The 20,505-nt window shown below is 34.3% G+C and overlaps 1 long non-coding RNA gene across 1 annotated transcript; it reads right to left on the bottom strand.

Moving 5' to 3' along the window:
* Window positions 1-463: 463 nt before the first annotated feature.
* Window positions 464-19,104, bottom strand: LOC119878729. The gene is made up of 4 exons (XR_005387099.1): window positions 18,788-19,104; window positions 7,751-7,814; window positions 6,867-7,060; window positions 464-569 (listed from the first exon to the last, which is right to left on the bottom strand). It is a non-coding gene; the product is annotated as an uncharacterized LOC119878729 (long non-coding RNA).
* Between the last annotated feature and the right edge of the window lie 1,401 nt (window positions 19,105-20,505).

Genomic DNA, 20,505 nt, shown 5'->3' with positions numbered 1-20,505 from the left:
TGTCCAGCAATTCCTGTCCAGATCCTCTGTACAAAATACTTCTTCAAATGCATGGTATACTTACGGCTCATTACAAACTGTTCTATGTAAAAAATAGATGGTATCAGTTATCTCTACCTTAGAATGAATAAATTTAAGTGAATGAATCCACTCAAGGATTCTAAACCTAATCCCTAATTCTGAAATAAAAGACACAAATCATAGTGCAATGGAATCCAGGAATTAAAATTAACTTGGTAAGAAGCGTTGAAAGGAGTCCATGAAACCGTATCACATACACCTGATCATGTCAAAGGTTCTTATAAAATGAGTTGTATCCCACTGAGGTCCATTAAACAAACAGAAAGCAGTTACAGAGCACCAACATAATAAAAATAGAGTTTACATCTCATAGTACATCATTTTCCACGATTTAGAAATCTTCTCTAAATGAAAATACAGCATGAATACATCAATATTTGAAACAGAAAATAATAGTTCTTACCTTACTACATCATCAATATTGTTCCTGTATACGCCTTCAAGTCTTTCTGCAGGAAACCCCATAGCAATAATGTTGGGATAAATATCTGAGTACTTAAGTTAAGGAAATGTCTGAAATATACAACAATGCAAACTAACATATACATGTGGTAAAACATGAGCTGATTTTAAAAATTAAACGGTTGTCCAAGGTATTTATAAACCACCATATGTAATTAAGAAACACAGGGGAGTACATAATTCCAAAAACAGATCCTCAAAATAATCATAAGGCAAAATAATTTTCAAATCCCTCTACCTAGTACATTAAAAACACATTCAAGGGAAAAAGCAACTTCCAACGCTTAGACATGGGTACCTGAAAAACAAAACCACAGAGTTTATAAATCACAGAACTGAAGTCACCTTGGGACAAAAACCAAGCATCAAAATAAAAACAAAAATAGCTACACAACTACTCATTTTTCATAGTTATATACTGCACCACAGCACAGAGAAAAAGAATTAGGAAGCCAGATTTAAGAGCTGGCTATGCCTCCATCCAGTTGTATAATTTGGACATGTAACTAAACCTTTTTAGCCTTCAATTTCCCATTCCATGCAATTAGGCTGAGACAACCACAGTGATCTCCTCCAAGTTCTTGGTATTTGTGTCTAATACTGAACTAAGGTAGAAACTTACTCTCATTTACTATCAAGGTAGTCAACACTTAGCAAGCCGTTCTATTCATTTATGTTACACACTACAGTTGGCATAAAAACAAACTTCTGTGCTCCAGAAGAATCTGCACCAAACTAACTAAAAAGAAACCATCACCAAATCTACATTCCTATGCATTTTGTCAATCGTAGCAGCTCTCATTTCTTCTTGAGTGCCATCATCCCTCTTTCTAATCTCATGATTTTGAGAACACAGACCTTCCCAAATAACCAAGCTAATCTGCCTCAAGCCTCCTATCAACACCATCCCTGAAGTTCTCCACCTGCCTACTCCTGGACCCCCACTCGTTCTTCAAATACAATCCAAAATTCACTAAATCCAGTGTCTTCTTCTAGATCTTATTTTTTCACTTCCTGCTGCATTCACATTATTGAGCTGATTTCAGTATTAGTTTCAATCCAAAAATAATTATCAGGCTACCGAAGGCCTTTATTTTAGTATTATTTTTTAAAAGGTTTTATCCATAGTTTTACCATACAGATTGGATAGACCTAAAAATATTTTAAGGGAAAAAAAAAAAAACCGACATAGAACATCATACACAGTATGCTAAGTTCTGTATTTAAAAAAAAAAAAAAAAATGTTCCTTTTGTATAAAATGAAGAACTCTTACACATATAGTTGCTTGAATTTGAACTTCTCAACATACACGTGCATGTGCACACACACACAGATGATAACTGAGAAACGAATAAAGATGATTGCTTCACAGGGAAGGAGAGGCAAAGGGGAGAAGCATACACTTAAAAACAGCAACAAACCGGATTAAATACCAAATTGATAACCAGGAGACAGGGCTTATCTTACAGGAGTTATTTGGACATTGCAAGTTTACTGTACTTCTTGGTAGGAAGCACTCTAAGAACAAAAAGAACTACAAAGAAAATTTAAACTTCTTCTGAGAGTTTGTTTTTACTAATTTCAGTGTTGATATCCTCAAGCTTTTTTCTATATTGTAGAAAAAACTGCTAATTATGCTAATAATTTTAAGATTCATGATTACAGGTATAAAAGAGATACCATTATAAAATCAAGAAATCAAGTAAAAACACTAAAACATCATCATGAACTCATGTTTATAAGAATTTATGTTCTCTAGGTGTTTTCACTGACCTGGCCTAAAAGCATGTCAATCCCAGCAGCAAACAATCCCTGAATGCAGATTTCATCTCTAATATATAATACACTAAAAGATACTAAACTCCTTGGAACAACTGATGCCAGGTCTGGGGCAGGAAGATACAGGAAGATCTTTCTGTGCCAGAAGACAAGGAAGGTATTCAGAGATTAATGGTGTCTATCAGACAGATTTGGAGCTAACAAGAAGACATCCCAGGGCCTTGAGTTGTAACAATCTGAGTATCAAAGAAAAAATTTAAATGGTAGTAAATTAAAATACCCTAAATAAAATTAAAACCATTGAGTCTATAAGGATACTCAGAAGAAAAAAAGAACTAAATCTTTTTCATTTATCACCCTTTTGAAGTGGCTATTTTAACAGTTCTTTCTTTACTTTGAAAGTAGGTAAAGGGGGAGATTAAGTATTGATGCTACTTTTCCTGTAGGTTCTGTATTTCAGGGCAACCAAATAGCCCCATTTCATAAGGGTAAAGATCTACTTTACAGAAAAACGCCAGTTAATAAACACAAAAGAACAGAACTTTAAAAATGGTATTTTGCAACCCCTAATAAAATTACTGATTTAGGCAAAGATGAACAACTGGTTCTACACCAACAGGTGACTGGATGATGAACTTTCTTAGAGAAACAGTAACACTGAACAAAATACTTTCTAATGTAAGGAGACAAATACAACTGAACAGCAGGCAGAAAGGGCCACCACCACCCAATTTCAGGGGGTCCATCACCATCACCAAGAAAATTACATAGAGATCCTATAATACAATACAAATACAATACAAAGGACACAGCATCATCTATAATAACTAAGGTATCTTCAATCTGAGAATCCACCAAGCATTTAGATATAAATTTTAATTTACAATAAATACAATAATTTACAGTAAATAAAACAAAGAAAACAAGCTAAATGACATGTGAGAATTAACTGGACAGATTCAAAAGATCTGTAGCACATGACCCAGTCTCTGCTCCAATGTCTTTTAAAAAGGCAAGGAGGGTAGCTATCATTGATGTAAAGACTTAAGCATTCTATGGGACGCCTGGGTGGCTCAGTGGTTGAGCGTCTGCCTTCGGCTCAGAGCATGATCCCAGAGTCCCGGGATCGAGTCCCCATATCAGGCTCCCTACCATGGAGCCTGCTTCTCTCTCTGCCTGTGTCTCTGTCTCTCTCTCTCTCTCTCTCTCTGTGTCTCTCATGAATAAATAATAAAATCTTCAAAAAATAAAAAGACTTAAGTGTTCTAAGAGCCAAGTTCATAGGTACAGTACTATTTTGGATATTGCTCTGGACAAACCGGCCATAAAGAACATTTTTGAGCCAACCAGAGAAATTTGAACATGATCTGGGCATTAGGTGAGATGAAATTTTACTGACATGGAAAAGCAGACATTACTGACAAAAAAAAAAAAAAAAAAGGTTTCAAGAGAGAATATACAGCATTATGCCACATATAATGCATATATATCCATAATAAACATGTAGACGAAAAGATCACAAATAATCATGTATAGGTGGTGGAAATATATATATTTTTCTCATTTTTGTCTTATATTTTCTGTTGCTGATACAATGCACCTGCACTATTTCTAAAACATTTTTTGAATTGTTTTATAATTATCTACAAGTCTATTTACTGTCATGACAAAATATTGTCTTGTCCCTCATGACTTAAATTCAGCTCTGTATATAGTTTTAAAAAATGAATTTCTATCAAAATGCATATATGTATATACACATACACACACACACACACACACACTCATATAACAATAAAAGACCATGTAATTTTTGTCACTTTAAGAGTACAGAAATTCACCCCCAACCTCAAAGGGTTCTTTTACTATAAAGGCTCTGAAACTCTTAGGATTATCATTTTTAACATTACAAATAATAGCTGTCATCTATTATTCTCACATGAGAAAGTAGTTCCACCTAAAAATGTAGCTCAATTCAAAGACCTACGTTCAATTACCAAAATGTTTTAGGTAGTATGTCCATTCATGAGAAAAAAAAAAAAAAGAAATTGGAGGTTCAAATTAAGCCTGTAGCAGTATTAATTCCTGAAAGTGAATAATCTTTACCTTGTAACTCTGTCTTGGGAGCACCAACATATAGAAAATGAGAAATAACACTCAGGAAAAAAATGAGGCAACAGTAAACCCAAAGCAGCTGCCACCAATCCAGAATTCCTACCTAAGAAATTATGAATACATGTCAGTCAAGAATATAAACTGGTCACCCAAGTTTTTCTTCTGAGCAACAGAGAAATTTTTTATTCAAAGAAATAACAATTACTGCTACTAACAAACTTTCCAACTGAATCCTTCATTTCAGTGAAGATGCTAGTAAGATTTTAGCCTTGCAGAAAAGCACAGTAGTACAAAGCCCCTGGAAATGCAGTCATTGTAACTGGGACTAAACTCAAATGTAACTATTAGTTAGCACTATGAATGCTAACTAATAAAGTAAATGAGGTTGCAAAAGACTTAGTTAACTTACTTTAAAAAACCATAGGCCTATAACTATGCATAAAAAGGGATGTTATGTTACACACTCATTAAACTCACTTGGCCCCCTCTTCCACTCAATTAGTCAGACACAGAGCGAGCATTCTGTGCAAGGGGCACTGAGGGTAGAAGCCTAAGTAAGCAAAGACTACTGCACTGGAAGAGTTCCTACTCTATCAGGAGAGGCAGACACATGGAGGTGCAACGGTGCCACAGGCTCTCCTGAATATAAGACCAAGACATTTTAAGAGACAAAGAGAGAGGGATGAATCCTGCAGGGGCACAGATAAAGCTTCACAAAGTGGGTGATGTTAGATAATTCTTAAGAAGTCAGTCACACATCAGCAGGACAGGAGAACGAACAAGAGCAGTTAGAACATTCCAGGCAGAGGACAGAAGAGGGATACGGAAATACATACATCTGGAACACACAAGCAGTCCAGCGCGACTCACACACAAGGCTGTATGCAGAATGCAGGATGGAAGACTGGGTCTAGTTTTAAGGATGCTGTGGCAGGGAGTTTGATTTAACCAGACAGATAAAGAGCCAAAGGCCACAATCAGCCTGGGGGGGTCTCTTCCTTTACACAGAACCTAGGCATTTGGTCTTTTTAAGATTTCATTGTTCACAGAGGCTCTCACCATCCTTATTCATAGTTTGAGCTTTTACCCAAGACTTTAGCATCTATCATAAGTTATAAGGACACAGAGAGCGTGTGCCACTGTACAAGAAATACATTCCCATTTAATCTTAAAGATCCTACAGAGTTGATACTCCCATTTCATGAATGACAAAATTGAGGGTGAAAAAGACTGGGTAATTTGCACTAAGTTCCTGTACTGAGCTATGATTCAAACCAGTTAGATACATAACCCAAAGCCCAGGCTTTTTATACCATGCTGCCTCATGAAAGGAGATGAAGATCTCTTTTATTTCCAAATCAATAATAAAAATATAAAAATTTTCAGAGGGAGCAGGTTCAAATGAAAGTGAATCTACTAATCAGATGTTAAAACTTTAAAACTTCTAAAAGACAATACAAAACTCCACTGGCTTTTCCAGAACTGATTTCAGCAATTGATAAGCACTGAATTTTGAGACAAATATTTGTTATGCCAAGAATTATACCAATAAACACCTAATATATGATTTTTTTGCTTCCCAATGTAAAAAATTTGATATGCTTTTTTAAGACAATGTAAACCAAATAAAAATAACTGAGAAAAAAAAATATATATACAAGATTTCTAATACAGAATAGCCTTAACCTGCACTTACTGGATATACTTTTGAACAAGTAGAGGGCTTCATATGAAATTCTCCTCTAATAACTTATAAATGTTGAGCATAAAAAATTAGAATAACTAGGTCACTGAAGGAAGCCAAATATTTTTGCCATCTAGTAATCTACTTGCAGGCAAGGTGGCACCATGGTTAAGAACATATGCTCTAGAGCCAAGCTGCCTGGACTTGACCTCCAGCTTCATGTATTAAAAAATCTTTTCCAAGTTTACCTGTCTTCAGTTCTCTGTGTAAGATGGGACTGCTCAAAGTACTTATCACACAGGGTTGTTTATAAGGATTAAACGCATCAATATATGGAAAACAACTAGAACATAGTGACAGCTGTCCATCAATTGAACAAATGGTACAGACCCAGACTGTAAGGGCTCACCATAACTATTTGGGTTTTTTTTTTTCCAATGACACTGACTTACTATTGAGTAACCAACCTAATCCTTCTAAAGAGCATCAAAGCCTAACAGAAACCTTAACTGTGTGAAATCTTAACCTTAGCAACCTGCCTTTTAAGTATTTAAATTAAGAACAAATGTAAAATATTCCCAAATTTCCCAAAGGAAAAAAAGGTCTTCTTTCCCCACATTATCAGCGGCTACATGCAATAAGTGGAGAGGTAAAAGAAATGCGTGTATGTGCACATGTGGGTACTTCTTGTCATGCCTAAGGTGGATGGCCACCATTGCTACAGGAGATCTGGAGATGAGATACATGACGTAACAGCAGACAGTCTCCTTTCGCCTCACCTTTGAGCAAACATGTCCAATTTGTTTTAATTAAGGCAAAATTTACATACAAGATCTTAAGTGATTCATTGATGAGCTTTGATAATCATACATATCATGTTGGACAGTCTTGATTTAAGTGCTACAACAATCCCATCTCACACCACAGAATACTGTAGACTGAAAGAAAAAAAAAATGGTAATTAAGTTCTAAAGCCAGTCCACAGAAGTCAATTTCACCAATAATATAACTGACATATTGTAAAATAATGTGGCTACTATAGGAGCTAAGTAAATTTTTACTGGTTATTCTAAGCATCCAATCATGACTTAAAACACTAGACAGTACATTCTAAGTTACATCTAATTAACAAAATACCTTTAGAAAAAAACATGTGAGCTGATAATTCATATCTACTTTGTCTTTAAAATTTTACTTGAACCTAAATTAACGTGGTTTATGTTACAAATTTAACTAGAATTTTCAAACAGAGGATAAAAAAAATAGCTTGTTAAGCCTTATTTTAGAAATGTGTTTCTGAATATAGACTGAATCTTAATTATGGAAAATAAAGCAGTTCTGAAGTTTCTTTGTAGTACTACTTAATATATATACTTATCCCCAAACAACTTCTACACTACAATACCAGTATACAGTACTAGTATTCAAATCAGTAACACTTTTTTCTTGCCACGATTGTTTTAAGAAAAATTATATCCACAGATCAAATAAAGAGATTCTTTAAACTCTAGTTAGCTAGAAGTTAACAATATGAAGCCGTAGCATACATGGAGCATGAATGGCAAATAGGGACATACAGATTTACAGAGGTAGTGACCAAAAAGCATCAAAAGACAATCTGAAGTCACCTGGCTCACGAGAGGAATGAACACCGAGCTTATCCGGCAGCAGGAGTGAAGGAATAAAGTCAGACTAATGAAGGAAGACACGGAAAATGAAAAGCAAGTTAGCAAATACCAGGACTTCACCATTTAATTCTATTTTCCAGGAATTTCTGGAGGTTTTCCCCTGCTTTCTCTCAGGGCTATCAACCAACAGATACTCAAGGATCAGGTGAGAGGAAAAATAATTCAGCCACTGATTCATAAGCTACATCAGGTCTACATTTTTTTCCCGAAAGTTTTTAAGAAGTTTAAATTTAACAAATAGTTTCCATGCATGTCACAGCTATATCCATAGTGTCTTTACTAATCAAATTATGCTTTAAATAATTGCCACACTCACAGACTTCTGTCAGAGTTTCATCTAATGAAACATTTTATATTTCTTATTAGATTTTATTTTTCCCTATTAAATGTGTAAAATGTTTGTATCTGGTTTCTAAATTAAAGATTCATATTGGTAGGAAAGCAGAAATAGGAGTTCCCTGAATTTTCCAGTTGATGAGGTGCTAATTGCTCATTATTTGAGAACAATTTGTCCTAACATATAAAGCATATAATCATTCATGTAAAGAGCAAATTAATAAAGCCTAAAATCTTATTTTCTAAAATGAAATGGGTGCCAAAACTTGAACTACGGATATATTAACAGAAAGAATGCTCGAAAAATGGGGATTTTAGGAATAAAGAAGTATTGGGTCAGAAACACGACAGGACACAGGAATATTTAAATATTTCCTAGGTGTCAGGCCTTGCACTAAAATACGTAATGCATAATGTCATTTAATATAGAAGACCAGAGTTCCATTCTCCCCTTTCAACTTAAAAGCCTATGGACTGCTGGTAAGTTACTAAATCTCTGGGCCTCAAATATTTTTGTTTCTTCTTTCTGCAAAAATAATGATCCTAACAGCTGCTCTAACTTCTTCACTGGTTGTTTCAAGGATCATATGAGATATCTGGACATTATCTTCAATTCCATAAACTGCAAAGAGCTCTACTATTGTAATAAGAAGTTGTTATTATTTGAGGTTGCATGAGAGATGCCACCTAGAAATGCCGTGTTATTTAATTTTAGTTTAAATGTCTCATTACAAAGCAACCCAATATGATGTTTTTATAAACAAATTAGAAAAGAATTCCAATATATTCACTTAAATTCACGTTAGCATAAATTTTAGGTTCCTTTTAACACTTCTAAATTAACTGCCCACAGTGCCAAACCAGAAAGGAAACTGACTGCCAAATAATTTATGAGCTCTACTGGAGCTTTCTACTCCTCCAAACAATTAGGAGCTCACAACTTTCTCTCAAATTGTTACATTATACCAACTTGCCTTGACAGAAAAGTTTACCCATATTTTTGCTTTAAAATGAAGTTTAGATCTCACTTCCTAGAGGTCGTCTTCTTTTTAAATTTATTTTTTACTTATTTATTTTTTTAAACTTAGGCTCCATGCCCAGTGTGGGGCCTGAACTCACGACCCTGAGTTTCAGGGTCCCATGCTCTACCAACCCAGCCAGCCAGGTACCCTTAGATTTCATTTTCTAAAGGAAAATATCACATTCTTCAAAGGTAACATCAAGAATTGCTAGTAATTCTTCTACTTAGTAGCAATACTATAAATTGGTTAATTTGGCAAGAAATCTGCAATCTGTATCAAAGAGCTATGAAACTGTTTTACTTTTTATTCCAAAAACTCCACTCTAATAATGTACTCTAAGAATAACAAAGTAAACTATTCATAGATAGTCACAACCAGTGCTGTTTATAAAGGGAGAAAATGGAAATACTCCTAATACAGTACAGTAAGCAAAGCATGGTATCTAGCTCGATATAATATTAACTATCCAGCTTTAAAAATGACGACTACCCACGGACAGATAAAAATTAAATCATGAACAAATACCTAAGTATGTAATTATGAGTATACATACATTAACAAAAAGGGAAAGATAATTTCCAGTAAGAAACACCTGACATAGAATTAACTTTTTTTCTATTGTTTAAATGGACGATTACGCAGTTTTAAACAAATACTTTTTAAAGGAACAATCAAGGCCTTCTGAACTTGATTTAAATTTAAGCAAATTAGAACCACATAAAAGTACCTTATCAGGTCACTGATAATGCTAGCAATACTCTAAAATCCAAAGTACAATATTTTTCATATATCAGCTGAGAGATTATTCCCCTCAACAAACTTAATCAAATTTTCTTCAGAGCTGTTATGAAATAATGCATCTACAACTGTTCAGACCTACATCTGTGAACCTCTAAAAATTTAAGTTGCCCAACTAACTGGTTTTAACGAGCATAAGAAACAATTACCTTCTTCCTAGGTCTCTGGATGAATACGATAAGGCGGATTTCCTGTTTCAGAACTCTGCTGCTGTTAAAATACACACAAACACACACACACACACACACGCACACCCACACCCCACCCCACCCCCTCTGGTTTTTGTTCAAGACTGACTCCCAATGACAAATCAAATATGGTTGTAACTTACAGAACTTTCAGAAAGATCGTCAGTTCAACGTGCATTAGACATATTTGTCAGCATTATATACCTAAACTAAGCCAAATGCTTACTCTCATTTTCTACAGCAAAATCATAATAAAATATATTAAAAAATCAGAAAAGTTAAAATTTTAACACTGATCCAGCATTACTATAAAGTACGTAGGTGTATCTTTTATGCTCTGATCTTCACATTCAGTGTTAGGTTTATGTTTCTTCTGTAATTCATTCCATTATAAAAGCCATGCTTTTTATCATTTTATCACAGACAACTATCTAAAACACTAGGTTTTGGCTGCTCTATAAGGCCATTAACTTTTACGGAAAAAAAGACACTCAAACAGGTAAGACACAGAAGATGACAAGGTATGTGTCAACAGTTTGAGAACAAAGGCCTAATAATATTTAGTGTGAATTCACTATTAGTAAAATGCACCAAAAAAAAGATTCCAATATTTCCAACTGTACTGATCTTTTAGATGCAACCACGCGCTAAGTCAAAAACTACTACACAAATAAGGTACTAAGAAAAAAAAAGTCCTAATACAAAAATGTGTCTCCAACAAATGGGGTTTTCATTTTCCTACTAATTTAAACTAAAACTGTAAATCTTTAAAATTTACTTCTAACAGGGATCCCTGGGTGGCTCAGCGGTTTGGCACCTGCCTTTGGCCCAGAGCGTGATCCTGGAGTCCCAGGATCGAGTCCCATGTCAGGCTCCCAGCATGGAGCCTGCTTCTCCCTCCTCCTGTGTCTCTGCCTCTCTCTCTCTCTCTCTCTATCATAAATAAATAAATAAATAAATAAATAAATAAATAAATCTTTTTTAAAAATTTAAAAAAATTTACTTCTAACAATAAAATTTACCTTTCAATGAAAGCACTGCTAATTCCAACCATTTTAAATCCAGAAAAGCTCCAAACAAGTGTGTGCTAGACTGATTCATTTTATATTTGGCTCTAATATAATAAAATCCAGTCTCTTTATTTTATATCTAAGCCAGGAAATCATTTAGAAATGACATGCTTTTTTCTTTTTTTTTCCAACTGGCAAAAATAGTTTTGCCTAACTGCTGTATTTTAATCCTGGATAAGAATATAAAACTAGAAATACATGTCTATTTTAAAATATGAAGGCACACATATTGGCATTTACTACTACATTAGTAAGAATCATATTAATGATTTTATGATAATTGCCTTCTTCTAATATTGAAAAATATGATTCATATTCCCACTGAGGGTATTTTTTTTTTGAGGGTATTTTTAATCATTGTATCAACTTTACAATCATTTGAATAATGGATTATCAAAAAAACGCTGAAATTACATTTACCAAAATACTAGTCAAAATTCATATTTAAAATTTTAATGCTATGAAATTTTTAAGTATGTTTAAAAATATAAGAGCAAGTCTACATTGCTTGGCTTGAAAAGGTTATACCTTTAATTTTAGTCAGCTACCCATAAATGCTTGTTCCTGAAGTAATACCATTTTAGTATAAATCCAATTGTAATAATTGGGGGAAAAAGGAAGTTAGTTGTAGAATCTTCATATGCAAAGGAGAATATACTAAAAATCTTGGAAAACAAGCTGAAACATGAAAGATAAAACTAAGCAGCTAACTCTGTCAACCAGTAAAACTTTCTAAATACATGAAGTTCAACATATAAGAAAAACAAAAACACGGGGATCCCTGGGTGGCGCAGCGGTTTGGCGCCTGCCTTTGGCCCAGGGCGCGATCCTGGAGACCCGGGATCGAATCCCACGTCGGGCTCCCGGTGCATGGAGCCTGCTTCTCCCTCTGCCTGTGTCTCTGCCTCTCTCTCTCTCTCTCTCTCTGTGTGTGACTATCATAAATAAATAAAAAATTTAAAAAAAAAAAAAAAAAAAAAAAGAAAAACAAAAACACCAACAGTGAGATGGAGGGACAGAAATGAAAGCAAGGGAAAGGAGCTCTTAAGGCTTCACACCCTTTATATATGATTAGGTAAACAAAACAGGTAAAGAAAGACTTTTAGTATTTGGATAAAGATGTCACCTACATATGTGCCACCTCACTTAATGTGAGAAAGATAATTTATGTACACATCTGTCTGTCCAAAAAGGCACCATTCTTTCTATGGCCTACAGTTCAGACCTGAACAAATTCTGTAAAGTGATGCTAGTAAAACAATCTACTTTCATCAGATATGAATTTGAAATTGGCAAGATGTTTCTTACACAAAAAAACAGAGGCTCTAAACACAAAGTTGGATGTGAGAACATAAATACAAAATCATATCTAAACTGAAATACTATACCTGGTCATAGTAATCATTTGGCATGATGACAAACTCTCAATAAAAAAACAAAGTCAATGTAATAAATAAAAGTATATGATAATTAATCAGACCCTATTAAACCCAAAATGCAATTTTGGGTTTGTACCTGGCAAGACCCTTTCAGGGGTTCGTGAAAAGGAATTATGTCACAAAAACAACTTATATTGTGGCTCAAAAGGAAAAAGCAAAATTTTAAATGGGGAAACTCATTTTCTAGCAGAAAGATAAGAACTGAGTTATACAAGAAAGCAGAGGGCCTGAAAAATATTTAAAGCAAACGTTTAAGGGATACATATTAAATCAGTTCCCTGATGAAGTTCTGTAATAATGAATTCTTATGTATCAACTGCTAGGAAAATTGGAGTTTAAAACATACCAAAATCTCATATAATAGCTCAAGTTGAAACATGATGTTTCCACTTAAATATCCAAATAATCTTGTAAAACTAAATGACTAAAAGCCAGGCTTCCATTACATAAGCTTTAGTTCTCAACCCTATCTTTGCATTTTTAGTAGAAAAATATAAACACTGGCATAACCACTAAGTTTTGTTTTTGCAAAAGCTTAAAATCTGATATTAGTCTTTAAAGACTGTAATTAATAGATGATTCCAAAACACAGAAATGTCAAAACCACTTATATCACTAGATTATCTTAACTTTTTCCTATATCTGAGTAACAGATGGCAAGCCTTAGTTCTTGGACACTACACAATAATCACAATCTGTGTGACCTTTTCAGTATTAAAAAGATTCCAAGTAGCCTTAATATCCAGCACCTTAGTGTATTTTACAGTATTGCCTATAATCCTGATCACAGTGAACAGAAACTAGATATTCAAACTACATCATACTTTCTTGACGTACTGGTATATTTATTTTACAAAAAATTTCCTACAAGTAGTCCATGAAAACTATCCAGATGTCAGATTGCTTCTTCAGTTTTCAAAAAACATACATGCATACATTCACAAAGTATTTTTATCATTACTTTGTTTTCATTAGCACCAAAAAGGTATATACCACACCTAGATAAAAATTTCCTTATGTTTTAGTATTGAAACGTTATCTCACTTAGAAAATTGTTACTCTAGCAACTAATTGTTTAAAACAAAGAAAAAAAAAGAATTTGTTTCTTCCTCAATATTTTTGTTATAAGTACATGAATTAATACATTTGCTAAGAAAAATCATTTAGCTAATAAGGTTAAAATATCTCCCTATTTTAATATTTTATATCTGGGCACTTTAAAATCTGATGCTAACAAATGCCAAGTTTTGATTACAAGTGAAATGCACAGCAAACATTCATCAATAAGTATCACCAATTACTGAGGCAACATATGCAAATATAAACTGTATCATTCAAATATGCTCCAGGAAACAGTATCATCATGACAAGCCATACCCTTTCTGATTAAAGACAGGAAAGTGACAGAGTTGTATTGACTTTGGTATAAAATGATGTGATGGTTTATTCAAAAATTACTTGTATATCCACTTTAATTTCAATACAATTTAATATTCCTACAATAGGAAAAGTTTTATTTTGTCTTAAATAAATAAAATATGCTTAGATTTTAAATATGGAATAGCTTTCCTAGAAATAACTAAGGGGAAAAAAGTTTCAGGAGTCCAACATTTCAGCTTTGTGCGTAACAGATTATGATTCTGTGAATCAAAATCATGAAAATCTTTCCTAATATTCAGGTCATCTTAAATCCACTCTAAAGAAAAATCAGAACATAACAGAAAAAAATATTAGCCAAATACTGGAAAAAAGTCTAATGTGTAACAACAGGGAAACAAATATTTCTGACAACTTCACCATTTAAAATAATTAAGGCAGCTATGAGGGGCTCTGGAAACTGTTTAAAATCCACACACCTTTTAAATCCACAACGATGAACTACATTTTAAAGTAGATGCATACAAACAAAACTAGAAGCCAGTACAGAAACATGAAGTTTCAGAGAAGTAGGGCAATAGGCACTTTTTGAAAATTCTCCTTAGTTTTATTTTTATAAGACACATTTTTTTCTAAAGTATAGCAAGCAAATGAAGTTTATTATTCATATACTGAAATAAATACCATAAGCCTTACTCAATTAAATTACAGCAATAAATGCCATCTGTTTTTCTTAACAAATTTGAAGCTATCATATAATTAGCAGTCCTGGTTTTAAAATATTTATCAGTATCTCTGGGTATCTCCTGCAATTTCCAAAAGAAATCACAACACTCAGTCAAAACTTAAATTTCTTAAGAATTTTTAAAACATGGGGATCCCTGGGTGGCGCAGCGGTTTGGCGCCTGCCTTTGGCCCAGGGCGCGATCCTGGAGACCCGGGATCGAATCCCACGTCGGGCTCCCGGTGCATGGAGCCTGCTTCTCCCTCTGCCTATGTCTCTGCGTCTCTCTCTTTCTCTCTCTGTGACTATCATAAATAAATAAAAATTTTAAAAAAAAACCATGAGGGGAGAATTTCAAATCACATTTCTTCCTAAAAAAGAAAGCTTTAAAAAAAAAAAAAAAATTTTTAAAACAGGCCTGACATCTTACTCTGCTTGTGCAAAGTGAGAGGCAAAGCAAATTATAAAATCAAGCAAATAGAAAAAAAAAAGGAAAATCACAGCAATCTACACCCTAGAACACTTTTGTAATTACATTTGTCTGCCCTAAAACAAAACAAAACAAAACAAATTCAGAATCCACAAAGCTGTTCCCCTGTCATTTTCTCATCTCTGAACTAATCTAAAGCTCCATCCTAATTTTTTCTAAAAACGTCACATTAATACAAGTTTTTAAATCAGATAATTAAAGCCTTTCGATTCAACAGGTTGACACAGTGAAGTTAGGGTGTAGAAAAAAGAATGTAACACATGCATCAGAGAACCTTAGAGTCAGGCCTAATTTCTTTATCTGGAAAGACATGAGAAGTTTGTAGAGCTTGTCAGAAATTTGTCATTTTATATCAACACATATAACTACACCATACCTGACTGTAATAAAAGCAGCTTTAGAATAAAGCGTCAGACTAAAAAAATAAATAAAAAAATTTTAAAAAATGCATTAAACAACAAAAAAACAAGTACATGGGGGGCAAAACATCTCTTAACAGCTCAACAACTACATACTTAAAGGAAACTAGCTAAAGATTACTTTAAAAACTATTGGCAACATAAAAATGAAAAAAAAAGAGGTTTTTTTGTTTTGTTTTTTTAAATAAAGCCTATCCATCCTATTAGAGCAGTTCTACATACCTCTTAAATAAATCTTACGGTGCATTACACTTACAAGTTTATTGAAAACATCTTCAGCCTTTTCTAAAAGAAGTTCAAAGCAACACTTTCACTAACAGCCAAATAACACATGAGCCTTCTTCAAACAAGCCTTTTTGGTTACCAGTGATACCCTTTGTGGACAAAGTTCCCATTTTAAAGAATATTCGCCTAGCAGCAGTGAGAAAACCTAGATGTTAAAAGCCTCACTCCATCATGTATTAGCAAATTGACCTTCTTAAAATACCACAGCCTAAGGGCAAAGGTAATGACTTTTATCAAATATTATACTTCTCTTACTACCTACCAGACACTTTATACCTTTAAAGTAGAATTTCTCAACCTCACATTACTGGTAATTTGGGCCAGATAATTCTTTGTTGTGAGAGGGACATACTCTACACAGTAGTAGGGTTGTATAGCAGTATCCCTGGGCTCTACCAACCAGAGGCCAAGAGCATCCTTCCCATATCCATCTCCCAGCTGTGACCACCAAAAGATGTCTCCAGACACTGCCAAAGGCCCAGACAAGGTGGGAGGAGGTCACTCCCAGTTGGCAACCAATATTCTGAAAACACCTCACCTCTACTTCTAACAAACCTAAAAACTACCTACGAGGATCTTTACCACCATGACGGAGATGTGGAAAACAGGGTTCGCTACCGTTAAGCAACGTATCTTTTATTACACAATTGATAAGTGGCCGAGCAAGGAGTGAAGCTAGACTTTAGCTAACTGACTCCCAAGTCCATGCTCTACCATATCACACTGCTTTTCTAAACTTACTGTCTCATCTACATAATCAGAATAATATTTGCCATGTTGAGCTATTTAGGATTTACAGATCAAATGAGATAATGTATGTATAAATTCTATCAACCTAAAGAAAATAACACATTAAGGATTTGTTTGATTGAAGATACCATAACACGATGGTTCACGAAGTGTGATTCCCCGGGCCATGGGAACTTCTTAAAAATACAAATTCTCAGGCTCCAGCCCAGACCTAATGAATCACAAATTCTCAGGGTAGGACAAGTAATCTCCGGTTTTACAAGCCCTCCAGGTTACTCTGACACCCTCTCAAATTTGAGAGCTACTGATATAATGAGGGAAAATACTGCACCAAGAGGCTAAAATCTCTACATCCTTCTTTGGACTCCATGTCTACTGGCCCTTAACAAGCTACCGATTCTTACTGGAACTAGGATTCCTATACTACAAAAAATAATAATAATAATAAAAGATGGGAATACTTGCCAGGCTTTTTTCTTCTTTGCAAAACCAAATGAGCTAAAGATTAAGCAAAAACTTTATTAATTAAAAAAAAAAACAAACCACTAAACAAAGATAAGACACTGTTAGGATATATGCCAGCTTATTCTACTACATTAATTAAACAGAAAAAAAAAAAAAAACAAACTCCTTCTGATTCAAGTCCTCATTTTTCTCTTACTTCATATTTCCTGAATGATTGAGAATGTTAAATAAATTTTACATTGGCCAAATAAAGCCTGGCAAAACACTGTTTTCACATTATGAAAAAAAAAAAACAAAAAAAAAAACAGGAAAAGCTCAAGCATTCCATTTGATCTCTAACAGACTCAGAGTAAAGTAATTCATAAATACACATTTTAAAAATAACCACCTAAAAATCAAGCTTAGTAACATCCCCCAAACTTCATTCTAAAAGTAGAAAAAAGTTTTTGATTCTTTTAATCTCCAATCAGTTCAGAATGTCTAGAATATGCAAAACGCATACATTTTAAAACAGAGTTGTTTGCAACTTTGGACATGTATGCTATATTATAAATCACTTCAAGAATACATGTGATTTAAGGAATATGTGATTCAAATCACAATGCACTTCCTAACACCTTTAGACATTCTTTTTTAAAGGTCAAAAGTATCAAACATATAAAATTGGCAGAATGCAATCCTTGCAATTAATAGTAAAGAACAAAACCTGGTATTTTAGCCTGAAAATCTACAAAAATCGAATAAAATTCGAAACTATCCTAAAGAGTCTTAATAATATTAAATCAACTCTAAGTTTTGGGTAGTGACATAAAGCAAAACACAGATGGCATGTGGCACAAGAGTTTCAGACAACTCAACTGTCCTGTAAGATGTCAAAATGTCCAATTCTACTATCAAGACTTAGACCAAAGATACAGCTAGTTTATATGATACATAATATATAAAAATCACATCATCAAATAGTCATAGATAATGAGACAGAGCACCATTCATTCTGCAACGCAAAACAAATAAGCAAAAAAACCTCACTGGAAAGCAAATGCTTTACTACTGATAGTACTGGGAGACCAGCAAAGGAAAAAAAAAAAAAAAAAGAACCATCCCTATGCACACAAAATGGCCTTTAGCAGGTAGGTCTCAAGCTTCTTCCATCCTTCCTCCCCTGGCAAGAATCAATGAAGAAGAAAAAAGACCCCTTAGTTTTCTTCCCGTTTCCAAGGCCTAATATTATATTGATACTCACTCTTGATCAAATGTGAAAATGTGATGCAAGAATACAAAGGTTTAACACAAAATTAAAATTCCTAAATTATATGAATGCATTGTTGGATTACATTAAGTGTAAATTGTGCTGTAATAAATCTAACTTAGCACTCAAAGTTGCATGCCTCTCCCAACCAAAAATGAACTTAAAAACAAATGCTCACACGCCTTTATGGGTAAACTGTGTACATTACTTCTGTATTCTACATTAAAAGTTGTTTTGAGAAGATTACCTTGTGAATAAAATATACAAGTTGACCTATCTCTAACACTAAAAAAAAAAATTCATAACAAATTTATTTTAAAACGTCTACTTCATTACGCAATAATAACAGTAAGTTTTCATCTTACCTCAGTATCTCAAAGCAAACACTTTTTGATTAGCATGATTAACTTGCCTCTGGTCAACAGTATGAATGAACAGACCTTTATATTCCATTGTGATGAAACAATCAAGTCACAGACACCTACGACTTAGAACTCCTAAAGGAATACCCGTATTTCAAAAAATACTCGTAATTTGGCCCAGTGAAAATTCTAACATGTCCAAAACTGAGGAAATTCAGTTACAATCACTGCTCTCATAAATGAAAATACAAATAATTTCTCCTATATGGGTAATCTGAAATTATAATTCTTTTTTTTTTTTTTTTTTTTTTTTTTTTTTTTAATGAGAGTCACACAGAGAGAGAGAGAGAGAGAGGCAGAGACACAGGAGGAGGGAGAAGCAGGCTCCATGCACCGGGAACCCGACGTGGAATTCGATCCCGGGTCTCCAGGATCGCGCCCTGGGCCAAAGGCAGGCGCCAAACCGCTGCGCCACCCAGGGATCCCTGAAATTATAATTCTTAAGAGCAGCTGTTACCATGTAAGTATTTACAATGTGGCAGGTAGTATGCTAAGTGAGTTACTCATATTATCTCCTTTATTCTTTAAGACAAATTTTACAGATGAAACAGTTTGAGAAAGGCTAAGCAACCTACCCAAAGTCACCCAGCTGCTAAGCGGGAGAGCCAGGGTTCCAACACGGGCCAGTCTGGCTGGCTCCAGGACCTACCTACTCTACCACCCTAACATCTAAAATGAAACAATGTACACACAATGTGAAGATAAAATTAATGGTCAATATTTTAATGTAATTTAAAATAAATGTAACCTTATGTGAAAATGATAAAACAGTATCGACCAAGGTAGCCTCATTTTTTAGAAATATTATGAGTTTGCTAACTTTGTACCTACTTACACATCTACACAGAATATTCAAACACTTATGGCAGATCCACTGTCCATATCTGAAGTGATGACTATTGATGACAATCAAAGTGCATAACCACCTAAAATATGATACATCAACAGTCTTCCTTTCCACACCACGTGCACACCGTGTGCTGTCGGGTGTAGCCACACATATCCACTAGTCGGTATTCTCAGGACAACCGAGTGTATACCCTGACACCCTGAAGACGTCCACCTGCCTGTTAAATGCAAAGTGCTGCAAATAAAGAGAATATGCCCTAACTATACTGAACTGAAATATCCCCTCTAAAACTAATTCACGCCTAAGTGATGTTTGTTCTTCTTATATTATTATGTTTCCCAACAGCCTTTATTCCAGCGCAAATTACTTGTAAAGAACCAGACTGCTAATACCTTTTCTGTAACCAGTGAAAAAAATTTCAAAAACTTAGAGGCTAGGTGAAGAGTCAAATCCAATATGCTAACTTTACCTTTCCTGACAAAGGAAACTATTGTCCATTAGTGGGTGCAGGTATCCAGTGCTTAGAAAAGCAATCATATTGACAGACCACCCAGCAAAGAATGCATGTGGCAGTAAGTGGCCTTTATAAAACAATTAAGGATATCAGTTTGCTCAGCAAATCCTTACGAACTTAAGGTTATGCAGTCTAACCTCAACATTACTGACAGCTCTGAGAGCAAATGCATTCATTTCAAAGCTACCAGACAGAAAGCCACTGTAAAACTGAATATTTACTGAAATCATTACTGACCCCTATCTCAGACGTTGATACAAATGTCTTAAGTCTCTCCATCCTTAGAACAAATTCTAA

This window comes from Canis lupus, unplaced genomic scaffold, assembly GCF_011100685.1.
Source record: "Canis lupus familiaris isolate Mischka breed German Shepherd unplaced genomic scaffold, alternate assembly UU_Cfam_GSD_1.0 chrUn_S1868H2065, whole genome shotgun sequence".
NCBI lineage: Eukaryota > Metazoa > Chordata > Mammalia > Carnivora > Canidae > Canis > Canis lupus.
The sequence above is the reverse complement of the archived record's forward strand: the minus strand, read 5'-3'. Positions and strand labels throughout refer to the sequence as shown.